This window comes from Dermacentor variabilis, chromosome 7 (genome assembly GCF_050947875.1).
Source record: "Dermacentor variabilis isolate Ectoservices chromosome 7, ASM5094787v1, whole genome shotgun sequence".
Classification (NCBI taxonomy): domain Eukaryota; kingdom Metazoa; phylum Arthropoda; class Arachnida; order Ixodida; family Ixodidae; genus Dermacentor; species Dermacentor variabilis.
In genome coordinates, this window is record NC_134574.1 from 59,327,566 (window position 1) to 59,340,614 (window position 13,049).

A 13,049-nucleotide genomic window follows, 5' to 3' on the forward strand; every position below is an offset into this window, starting at 1 on the left:
TCAAGTAGCGCCGTGTCCTGTCTTTTCTCGTGCCTCAGCTTGTGTCCCGGTAGTTCGCGCTCTGAATTTACCCATGTGTCGAGATTTTGTCACTAGGAAACGCAAAGAAGTGTTTTCTTTGAACAAGATTTCTTGTCCTCCTATACTGGCTTTACCGCAACACCCCGTTACCCGCTTTAACATATCTTGCAATGGGGTCAGTGATCATCAACAACACACCCTGGATATGAAGCCCCTTAGTTGTGCTGTTTTACACATATTTCCTCATTTACACTTCCTGCGTTGGCTAATTTTCCGCCAAACAAGAGACCGACGTTCCCAGCAACGTTCTCAGCAGCATAAAACGACATTACCCCCAAAAGGTTTCTTTTTACAATTTTAACCTATACAACAGTATACATACTGTACTACCTCACATCCTTGCAGACCACCACTGCTAGTGGTCACCTTCTCCGTTTCTCTTTAGGAGCAGCGGAAGCTGTTTTAAAAGGTTATCACGCAGTTCTATAAATTGCCTCAATTGCAAGATGTAAGAGGGGAGGGGATGGCTGGTGATAGCTGCCATCATAGAAGAGGAGGGTCTGGTGGCTCAGCTGTCTATGTAGCATCAGAGTATTTCTAAGGACGGTACTCTGGATTCCCAATTCGCTGGGTTATTCACAAGAATGTGTGCATGGAGCCGTTGAAAATTCCGATTGTGAACCTTGCGCAATTTTTGGGGAATTGCTGCTGATGAGAATGTCGTCGCCGCCGGCCAACGGAAAGGCTATGGGTGACGACGCCATTGAACCTCTGAGACTTCAGCGCTGTGTTCTTCATATCAATCAGAAGTTTAGAAAATTCGAATAGGCCGAACGGCTTAGCGCTAGCAGGTTCACGTGTGGCTTGTACTGTCATAGGGGAAACACGGAGAAGGCGGAAGATGGAAATTCAAGACCCCGAACAAAATGAGAACAGGGTTCTTCTCTCCCCATGGCTATACATTCAGCAGCTTTGGACATCAATAACTAGTTGCAAGAAGCGACTCGCCCTGTTGTTGGTTTCTTCATTCGTGTGCTGCTTCCATTGGCGCTTCATCTTAAAGAAAAAGGGGGGGGGGAATGTTCAACTTATTATTAGCGAAGGTGGTCGGCCAGTGGCAAACAAAACTCGCGAAACGAAATCTTTGTGAATATGGCCCGTGATCTGCAGTATTTCCTTGGACTGGAGCTTGGATATACGCCACTTCTTCGGCGCTAGAGCTGGTGACGCGTGGAAAAAGTGGCTCCGGGTGGTAACATAGTGCTCCATAGCGTCAGCCACTGGTTGAGTCACGACCGATGCAGCGATCAAGGACGGCAACTGACGAAGAAGCGGAGAAAAGGTTTCTCGTAGCGTGGTGGAAGGCTTGGCCATGATGGACGTTAAGGTTGAGGAAGCCTGTGCGTACAAAAGGCCATATATTCTGTTCAGTTGTTGAGTGGACCACCTACTCTTTCGCCCCGTGTATCAGTAAGATATCGTTCATAAAGGCCAACCAGCTGCTATACTCGCGGACAACTTCCTGTGGCTATGAACGGAAAGCTATAGAGGCAAAGCGCGCACACGCGAGAACGTTTCTCAAAAGAGCTCAGCGTTTTATTCCACTTTAGTTGAGGCCGCGGAAAACAGAACATCAACGCCTTATTAGCACCAGGTTAACGAGACAGAAGACACCACTCCGTTAAAGTTTATTTGTTTTGTGGCTTTTCCCTTCCGCGTCTGGTTAAACACGAAGCCGTAGTACGTGGAAGCTACGTCCATTAAACTTCTGTTCCGAGCAAACAAAAGCGCGGTCGGACGCTGTCGGACTACTCGACGCGGTAGCATATGAGCATCAGCCACGCGCTAGGAGCTTTCCCTTCACAGCAACAGAAAGTTGTCCGCGAGTATAATGTAGGGTGAATGACAGAGGACTGAAGAAAAGACAAAATGAAGCGTACTAATAAGTGAAAGATTGAGGATTTGCTAGCTGAGGCTACAGACTTGCGTTGACAACTTAGAAATGAAGAGTCAATGCGCAGTTCTGGCTCAAACCGGAGTTTCTATAGGAAACTTAAGCCGGCGGCATAGAGAATTTGATATCTTGTCAGTGATTGCGGCCAAAGCTGATAAGCTGAGGTCACGAGCTCAAGTAAACAACATGCGGGCAGCGGGTGGCGCCCGCTATCGAAAGAGCTGTCTCAAGAAGCCCCTCTTCAAACATGAGGTCCGTGCCAAAAGCAAGCGTTGGGTTTGCCTGTCAAGTTAAGACGCTCGGCGGTAGTCCTGAGCAGTTCCTGCAGCCGCTTCCTTAGAGAGTCAATCGTTCACTCGAAAATTTCCCTTTACAGCGTATCATAATGTGTGGCTGATACCGGTGCTTTCAAGATGACCCATACTTTTTTAACCAGGTCCAAAGATAAAGCGTATCCAGCGGGATATCGCAGTGGCTATCCTAGCTGTCCCGGCGGGGTATTGCGGTGCCGGCTTGTGGTCGCGATTTCAATGCTGGCCACCTAGGCTGCATTTTGATGAGAAGAAAATGCGACAAAGTTCGTGTGCCGATTTATGTGCACCTTAAGCGTATACATTCAGGTTTACATTGGTACACGTTATTCCCGAGTCCCCACTATAGCTTGCATCATAAGCATATCGCTATTTTAAATAGTAATTTTCGTTTTATTAAACACAGAATATATTTTATTTATAGGAGACAAAGTAGCAACCTAGCTTTTGGACCGGATCGTCTGGGACGTCATGTTTCTCTAATTTAAGTGCGCTTTTACATTGGAGATGCAAATTCCGGGCAGCTGCTCCCTCCCCCCCCCCCCCCCCGCCAGAGCAAAACGGATTACAATTTGGACCATGTACGGCAGCTGGGCCCCACAGGAATCAGCACCTACAGCGCGTTCTACTAACCTCGTCGCCACCTGTCGCGGCGATATGCTCAAATCTCAATGAGCTCTATAAAAGAACCACCGTCCATCGACTGCAACAGGAGGCACGGCGCAAGCGGAACGAACGCAAAGTTCACAATGCGCCTACTTCTTCACGTACAGCTTTGCTCTCGTCAGTCAATGGAGCCCGCTCGTTGCGCTGGTCTCGCCGCTACCAGCTCTGAGGGTATCAATCAGCGCAACGGAGATCACAGGAAGTGACGCTATCGTCCTAGATAAAGCAATGCTACTCTATTCTACTGTTCTAGCTGTAGGGTTAGAGGCTTTCATACATTGGCGTTTCTTGATGAGATCTTTCGTATCCTTCGATAGCTTACTGGTATCCTGTCTAACGGAGTTGCCACCGACTTCTATTGCACACTCCTTAATGATGCCCATAAAATTGTCATTCATTGCTTGAACACAAACCTCCTTTTCCTGTGTTAAAGCCGAATACCTGTTATGTAGCTTGATCTGGAATTCCTCTATTTTCCCTCTTACCGCTAACTCATTGATTGGCTTCTTATGTAACAATTTCTTCCGTTCCCTCCTCAAGTCTAGGCTAATTCGAGTTCTTACCATCACATGAACACTGCAGCGCACCTTGCCGAGCACGTCCACATCTTATATGATGCCACGGTTAGCGCAGAGTATGAAGTCTATTTCATTTCTAGTCCGCCATTTGGGCTCCTCCACGTCCACTTTCGTCTAGCCCGCTTGCGGACGAAGGTATTCATTATCCGCATAGTATTATGTTCTGCAAGCTCTACTAATAACTCTCCCCTGCTATTCCTAGAGCCTACGCCATATTCCCCCACTGACTTGTCTCCAGCCCGCTTCCTGCCTACCTTGGCATTGAAGTCGACCTTCAGTATAGTGTATTTTGTTTTGACTTTACCCACACAGAAATGAAAACGAAAAATTAGAATTTTAATGGGCCTGCACAGCGACAACAATTATTCTGCACCCACAGTTAAAGAAGCATATTGCTTTGGTTCAAGAAAGAAGTAAAATGAAGCAGCTAAAAAGGAAAGAAAATGAAAATGAAAGCCGTAGGTGATGCGCCAAGTTGAAGTACCCAATATCCGAGTCAGTTTGTTGCGAAACACCGCATGGGCCGGGCGTTCAATGAACAAGGCCAGTCAAACTTGGTTATTGATATACTGGTAATTGTTGTATTCGCATGATAATTTTGATCATGTTGCTAACTGTTACAATAAACGGCAAAAATATCTGCAGTTTTAAAAGCTAATAAACAGTCTTACATTTTGATATTTACGTGTTTATGGACCTGAAGGGAAAGAGCTTCTTATTTGCATTGGTTTTTGCTGCTTCGATGTCACAAGGAGAAACTTTGCTCGGCAGGGAAGTTTAGCGAATTGCTCTGTGACTTCGAACACTTTGATGTCTACGTCTCTGTGGGTGTATAGAAGCGCCAGCGCAACCATGCGTTCTTCAGACATTGTAGAGCGCAAGTAGGTTTTTAGTAATCTAATGCTTGAAAATGTTATCTCTGTGCTGGCAGTGGTCACTGGAAGGGTGACTAGCATCTGCAGCAGTTTCTGCACAATTGGATAGATCCCGCAGTCGCAAAAGGAAAGGGCATCTGTTCCTGTGCTGAGGCACTGGTATGCTGCTTTGTTCGCCCACCTTGTTGATCATAGTCGCAGTTTTCCCCGAGAAGCTCTCGCATCCAGGTCCTGCGCAAAAATAGGCTGCAAATTTTCTTCTCCTTTCGCACTGTCAAGATGCATAGGTGGTATTGCGTATGGTACAATGACAGAAAAGTCCTTTAAGATTGCCCTGTGCTTTGCGAACCGTCGGCATAGCTCTGCTAATAGGCGGTTCACGAATGTAATGAAAATAGTTCTCCGGAAATATTTGTCAGAATTTTCTGATGCAACGCTGCCCTGATCCTGCTGTCGGACGCCAGCTCGTAGGCTGGTGATTTTCAAATCCAGTTTCTTTTTCGCCAGTTCCTGTAATTGTGCAAATATTTTTGAGAATGAAGCCGTTTTCATTCCTGCGGTCCTTTTTGATCGCCTCCTGTACAACGTCTGTGTCGTCAATGGTGGTACTTATCGATTGTTCCTGATCTGCAGATTCTTTTCTAAAGGCAGAGTCACCGCTATCACATTCTCCGCGACATGCAGGCTCACAAGGAATGCTGGTGACAAAAGTGCCAACTCTAGCCTATTTGAATTCAATTATGAGGATTTACGTGTCAAAACCACTTTCTGATCATGAGGCACGCCATAGTGGAGGACTCCGGAAATTTCGACCATCTGGGGTTCTTTAACGTGAACCTAAATCTAAGTACACGGGTGTTTTCACATTTCGCCACCATCGAAATGCGGCCGCCATGGCCGGGATTCAATCCCGCAACCTCGTGCTCAGCAGCCCAATACAATAGCCACTGAGCAACCACGGCGGGTAGACTATTTGCAGCAACTGTACTTTTGCCATTGCCGTTTAATTTTATCTACTCTAGTGCCGCGGTCACCGGTTCAAACAGATTCAGAAATGAAAGAACCGTATCCGGCTTTTCCACCCGCCGCGTTTCGCATAATCTCAAAAGTCTCTGTCTAGTGGACTCAGGATGCATCAAAACTATTTCTCACAAAACGTGTGAACGGTTAGGAGATTTCGCGAAAAAGTTCGTCATTGTGTTTAGCACTCAAAAACAGTTTCGTAGATCTTTAATGGAGCACGCCGCGCGGAGAACTAGATTGAGAGAATGGCTCGCACGTTGGAGTGTGTATAGTGAGGCTTAATATTTCTCGCGAACGGCAGCTTGCACACCATTCGTTTTAACAGTGATCAATTTCGCACCGGCATAACCTTGGCCACCAAGATGACGCATGTTAATTCAAAGGTCTTGCAGAAACGTTATAATGGCGTCGGTGAAGGGGCCTGCCGCTTCGATTGTGCAGTGGCCCAAAACCTAAAAACACTTTTGGATCTCGTTAGCATCGTTGTATGATACCTTCTAGAAACCGTCAGCTGCCCGATTCTAGCACTATCCGTCATTTCGGCAGCAAGTAGGGAGAAGGAGCCTGCAGAGTTAACTTTTGCAAGTAGGTTTCTTTTTGATTATTTCACCGATAAATTTCTCCATTTGCTTTTGTACATCTCGGTTTAAATATAAGCCTTTACTGGGACAACTGTCGTTCTTCCGATCTGTATCTTCACAATAAACTCGCGTGCGTAGACGCGCTCAAAAAATACCAGTAGGCTCAGCGGGGGCCTTGCTTAAATCAATAGGACCACTGTCAGTATAGCTATGATGGGCCCGACCTTGTAGCCCGCAGAATGTAAGTGCCTCAGTAATAAGCGGTAATATTTTTCTCTTTTTCAAGTTAAGCATGCACTGGGGGGGGGGGGGGGAGGGGTCACTTGTTTCGGCGTCGGTGTTACTGTTAGCATACGAAAAAACCCAAGCCGCGCAAAAATAACATTTGCTTGCGAGGTTGCCGATTGAAACCACCGACCTCCGCTTGGCGAGACCACCACGCTAACCGTTTGTGCCACTGTCGTTTCATCATACGAGTCGTTAAAAGCGCGATATTACATGCATGAAGAAGTAGATGCAGCGCAAGACTCGAGCCAGTCACAAGCGTCCGCTCACTCCGAAGGAGAGAAAGGTTGTGCTCGCGATTTTGCTCGCCTCGCGCCCGCCGTTTCCCACGACACGTTCATCTGAGGGATCGCCAGCCGTTAGTGCGCTGGCGCGAGTAAGAGCGGGCGCAACAGAAAAAATCTGATGGCTTTTGCTCCTCGAGTATATGACTCTGCCTAGGCACTAGGTAGGACGTTTCTTAGCGCGTCTTGTATGTCTTTGTGCCCTAGACATGCCGGCATTACGGAGTGTGGTCGAGTTTGTTTACGCTGCGCCGCTGGCTGCCCACGCGGGGAGGTAGTGGGCACGGACGCCCCATTTTATGATCACTGTGTCTGAAGGGGCAAGCTTCTGACTGGTGTTGTATAAGTCGCGGGTCGTTTCTTTCGTCGCGACGATAAATTATGTTTTTTTTTTTACCAGCACTGCTCCTGGAGGACACATGTAGCCGGCAAACGGAGGCCTTAGGATAGCACCCGGGGTTGTATTAAAGCAGGCGGCGCAGGATCTCCAGGGCACCCAAGGGGTAGCGGGGGGATCAAAGCTGGAAGCAGGGCGGCCCGTGACATGGGGCCGCGGAGGCCGAAGTGTGTGGTAAAAATTATCGAATCGGAAAGGGAAAAATTAGGCAGCGGCTGTGAGTGGTAGCTGTTTTCGATGAACCAAGGGGGTTTCCATGGTCGGCGGAAAAGCTACGTTGCCAGCCGCACAAGAAGCCATCGGTGTTGTTTTCTTTTGTTATTCTCAAAACGTCGTGAATAGCAGTAGTATACCGTGTGAAAGTGTTTTTGCCTCCATGAGCAAGGCCCGTCCTACATACTCGTAGCGTTAGGCGCTGGTCCGTAGTTTCGTGACTTCACTGGAAACAAACTGGCGGAAACCACCCGCGTTTAGTTTTATTGTAATGTTGTTACGCCTGCGTGCTGGCAACACAGGTAGCGCGAAACTTTCCGTGATATTTTGATGCGGGAATATGTGTAATGAGTGACAAAACTGAGGCGGCTGATTTACTACGTTGCCAAGGTTCATAATGCCGTCTCTGTAAATGTAGCAGCGCTCTTATCGCGGTGCATCTTTGTCTCTACCCTACCTGAGAAATACTTAACAACAGAACGTAATTAATTGGCTTGGTCTTACCTTTTGCACCATTCAGTCAGTAGTGGTGTACACAGGTATGCTACCTCACTAGGGAGCTTCACCATCTCAGAATTAAGAACGCTATCAAGAACAGAGTTGGTAAAGTACCAGGAGTAGGTTCCTCATCCCCTTGAAGGAGCCCGACTTGCATGATATCTTCCTGCCCAGTATCACCTTCAGTGTGGGGCTGTCGCCGCAGGCAAGTAATTGTTTCCATTGCGAGTTTCACAAATCTTTCGTACGATAAACGTATTATTGAAACTAAGTACAAGAATTACAAAATGTGTATGTACTCTATCGCAAAGCAAGTTGCTTTTTAAAACGCCGATTATTCGAACACTAAGAAACATGGCCGAAAATTTTCAATCAGTGATGACTAAACATTCGAGTTGTCAAACTGTCAGTAATTTTTGTATTATAATCACGCAGTTGCCCGTAAATATTTGCCTACATTATTTTTTAATTCGAAATCTTGCCCTTAAGCATAATGGGCCTGTCTTTTAAATAAATGACTTAGGGCCATGGTGTGGCTGGAAGAGTTGTGGGGCATGTTCAGAAAATAAATCGCAATGTCCCCGGAAGAGCGAAGCAATGAATGCAATAACAGTGCACTGGAAAACCTAATCAACGAGCACGGAGCCACGCGCGCACAAACACAAACACATGTCAGTCGGTGACAGCCGACACTCGCCGTGAAAACGCTCACGTGAGCAAGAACGGTAGCAGCAGCTATCTTCGTGCTGCCACTTGCTTCAAGGCGAACAAAGCGGACAACAAAGAGGACAGCACAATACACACTGTGTCTCCTGCGTCTCCATAGCATAGGGCCCGCGCGGCGGCCGTGCCATACGCAGCCCGCTCCCTCTTTCTCCTCCCACTTCCCCCGGTGCCTCGCACGCGACGGAAGGCGGCGCATTTCCTCCCTGTTTCGCTCCCATGCGCACACAATATTCAGCCACCATCGTCGGCTCACCCCCCCCCCCCTTCCATACGTTTTCACTCGCAAATACAGCATACGGCGTGTTTATCGGCCTTCGACTTTAAACGGAACATGACGGTGACGGCAACGGCAGGAATGAGCCTAGATTGTCCATATAATTGCTAACGCAACATTAAATTAAACGTATCCGGAATTTGAAGATTCCCGCGACGCATTACATGCCGCAAAAAAAAAAAAAAAAAAAGAAATCGCTCTTTCACCATCCGACCGTTCGCTGGGCTGCAACAATGTTTCTTTTTTTTTCTTTTGTTGGGCAGAGGAACCGAAACAAAAAAAAAACGCAAAGAAAAGCTTTTTGGCCAAAATCGCAAGCTTACCTTGGGCACCTAATCTGGCTACAGAAGGAATGTCGAACAACAAGTGAGACGCTTATCCCACAAAGAACCATACACGCATACTGCTCTGTATCCTGCACTGTCGAGACAAAAGTGTTTCCGGGTAGGTTGCGATAACATCGAAGCGAAGGTGGTGTCCTCAGTAAATGCGTTGCAATTACTTGAGTCCCCACAGTGATGGTGGCGTGCGACCAATGTTTATTTTTCCCGTCTACTAGCCGGAAAGCGTCAAAAACGCTTCCAGGGCGAAATCTGTACAACGAGCGAAAAACGAACGTGCACTGAAGTGCGCCGCGCGGTGGTCTAAGCAACGAGAAAAACACGCATGCGCTCTGGCTGCCTCTGGCAGCCTGCGAGCATAGAGAACAAGAAAATCGAAGAGGCTCAATGTGTCCTCGCGAATGGAAGTCAAAGTAGAAAAAATACGTCAGAACGTAGTTAGCTTTGCTGGCTTTAGTGTTTTGCCATGGACGCCTTCGCTCAGGCGAAAAAAATCTCGATATCCATTTCGTTGACGTGACGGTACAAATGAATCGTCACAATGCTTCGTCTCATCGGACCTGGCTGCCTGCTTTGTGACTTTGTCTGATAGTGTGCTGATTTGGCTTGCCTTTTTGTATGGTCCGATGTGCGACCTTAGAAAAATCAATGCACGTTTGTCGTCAAAAGTTTATAAGAATGTTAAACCTGTAATGTTCCCGAACTGAAAATCTAAAACATGACCTTGGAAACGTCAGTGCTTTGTTCGCGTCCAAAGTTTATGATAACTCTATACCCATTAGGTTTCGGATTTGAAAGACATGCGCTCCGAAGATTATGCGGCCGCCGCAACATGCCGCAATTAGCCGCTTGCCATTAAAACGCCTTTGAATCTTTGTGCTCGGATGTGACTCCTTGGGTTATGTGACTCCGGGGGCATGGGCGTTGCCACAACATCCAGCCCAAGTTCGCAATGTTCGCGCCGTCACGAACACGTCGTCACGTCGTCATCATTGTCTCACTGTCTACATGTCTCCATTTTCACACTCGTCGCTCCACCATCGTCATAATTTAAGAATGGACATGTCATTATCTTTATACTATCGTCGTTAGATAGCTTTTCTCTTCGCAATGCTATCATTCCTCTTCGTCACCTCATTGTCCCTGCGTCGGTGTCATAATGTCGTCGTGCCGCCATACTCATGGGTCACATTGGTAAGCGAGCGCCATATCAAATTGGTATGATATCGAACAGTGCAGCATATAGCCGAAACAATCGAACTTTCAGAATCACCAGTACACCTATTAAATAAATGTCACTACAGGAATGCAGTCTCTCAGTGCATGGCGCGATTGCTGTTCGCCTTTATGTTGACAGCCGTCGTGAGATGAGTTCTGCCTTAATTTCTTTTAGTGAATATACAGAACCAGTCCATCAAGATACATTACAGTTTGTGTTCTTTCTTAAAGCGAAGCTTTTCTCCTCTCTTCCGACTTTACGGGCGTTGCTGAGATGGTCTTGCAGCGCATGCTGCTGGGTTTCTTACAACACCACCAGATGGCACTCGCCTCTGCGCATCCCAGCTGGCGTAGCAGCGGCAGCGTTTCACAGCTTATGCATATAATACGTGCTGTGCTTGTTTGACTATGCGATAAGAATGCACGTGCTGGGCTGTGGAGGTCGCGTGCTCGACTGCAAAAATTACAGTCGTCCACAGCGTGAAGAGGCCGCTTGGAGGTGGCGTCTCAACAGTGTGCTGATCACGTATGCAGGCGGAGCTCGTAAACATGCTCCAGGAAAATGAGGCAATGATAATGCTCAACCATTTCAGATATTACGAACAATGACGCACAACAGCGCCGCAAGCAAGCACGCCTCTCTGAGTGTTCTTTAGACTATGCAGACCAAGAGCAGTGGTTCACACAGGGTAGCGGTACCCCTGGTGGGTATTGGATTAAACGCTAAAGAAATCGGACCTTCGCAGCCCAAATCAACGTGAATTATCTTTAGTCAAAGCAAACACCAAAGAAGGCTTCGCTTACATTGATTCTCACACTTCGCTGGATCGCAATATTTTATATACCTTCTTGCACACGCACCAACAGGAACACATGTGGTAAACTGTAAAGCATGGCTTTCGCGACCACTACAGTATGACAGCAATCTTCAGCAAAGAAACGCTACGGCCTCTATTGCTACGTCCCGGGGTCAATCCTGAGAGCAGTAGAATTTTGCAAGGCATGCCAAAGCTCTTGGCATGCTATGGCGGCAAATTTGGTGTGCTTTATTCTTAATGTAAGTGTCAGGTGTCCCAAAAGATGCCGCGATAACCATACTGTTGCGGGGAAAAGAAGCAAGACGAGAAATGCATTTACAGTATACACACAATTCACAACGATGAGTCCAGAGCAGGTCAATTAAAGAAGCATCGTCTTCTTCACCCGCAAGTTCATGCTTGTGATCCCCAATGTTCTGCAGAGCAATGTCACATGTTTCCAAGCGGCGTGGTAGCGCCGAAACGCTGGTTGTTGGGCATAGGAGGACTGGTAGCGGTTTAGGAGGGTGACGCGATTGATGTCATGGGAAGTCTGGGTGGTGAGAGTAGTAGGTGTGACCTGATAGATCTCGTAGATTACGTTGGTTACCTGGTGGAGGACCCGGCAAGACCGCAGTAGCGGCACATTAGCTTGGCCGAGAGGCCGACGGGGCGGGTCGGCGACAATAGAAGAACAACATCCCTGGGAAAATAGTCCGCGTCACGGTGAAGTCCTTCAGAAATGCTTCTCTGTTTGTTCTGATAAGCACAAAGGCAACGGTCAGAAACGCGGCGTGCTTTTTCGGCTTGGGCAATGACATCGCGGGTATACTTGGACGCGGACTCTTGAGAGGCACTCAATATTGTATCAAAAGGCCAGGCTACGTCCACTTGGGAGCACCGTCCAGCACAGCGGTACTTCGCAGCTCCACTGAATATGTTGTAGATAGAAGAAGCAAAAGTGAAATCGTTTTTACGAGCACGTATGTACACAATTCACAGAGACAAGTCTACAGCAAATGTAGATGTAGAGCTTCGATGTTAGTGGCACACACGCAGTCGGGGCATTGGCGAAAAACTGGGTAGTTCAATTTAGCAGAGCAGTAGAGCGGCAAGTTGGGCTAGTTGGTAGTTCATTTAGCCGCAAGAAAGATCATCAAATAATGAAAACAATTTTTATAGATATAGGGAATGAATGGATAGATCATAGCTTGAGATTTTATTTGTATTAAGGAATAAATGAAAACACGAATAAATCTATTCTAATTGATTTTTACATTCAACGAAACTGTCTGTTCTGATTTCATAGTTGAAATCTTTCTAACCCTGCAATAGAATCCCGGGTGGCATCGGCCCTGTCACTGAAGCGTAGTGTTTTTTAGCACCAAGGTAGTGCTCCCCTTCCTCAATGTTCTGCAAAGCAGTCTAACAATATCATGGCAACTACGTGCTGCAATATGTTACTATATTTGTTATAATGAGCGTTATTTGATCTAATCTGTCTTTTGCTCATTAGGAATGCACTGCATATTTGTGATTGATTTTTTTTTCACATATTATATTAGATAATTTCTTATCAGCATAAGCTATCGTGTGTGCATATTCGCGACAGGAAAAAATGCTATCATCGTGTTCAATGTGGCAGGAAAGCTGTTGTAAGCACTTTCAGAAATCTCTGAAAGACCTACAAAAGCTTCTCTTGCATGGAATACCTCAGCGATTTGTTGAAAAATTCAATTAATTTAAAAGTGGAATTGAAAACAACCTCTGTTTCGTAAGGTGCATAGATTATTCCGGGTGTCTTTAATACTCGTGCTACATATGAACTCGCCACATAATCCCGCCATGCCTGCTATTTACTGTGGCAATGGGAAGTGCTCAGGCAACATTCTTTTGTTGCCGCGTTTGGTATGGCTTAGTAGAGCGTTGCTGTGTCGGTAAGCACGTGACGGGCTCCAGGAGGGAGTACTCAAAAGAGAGCCCAAATCGAGGGCATGCGCAGATCCT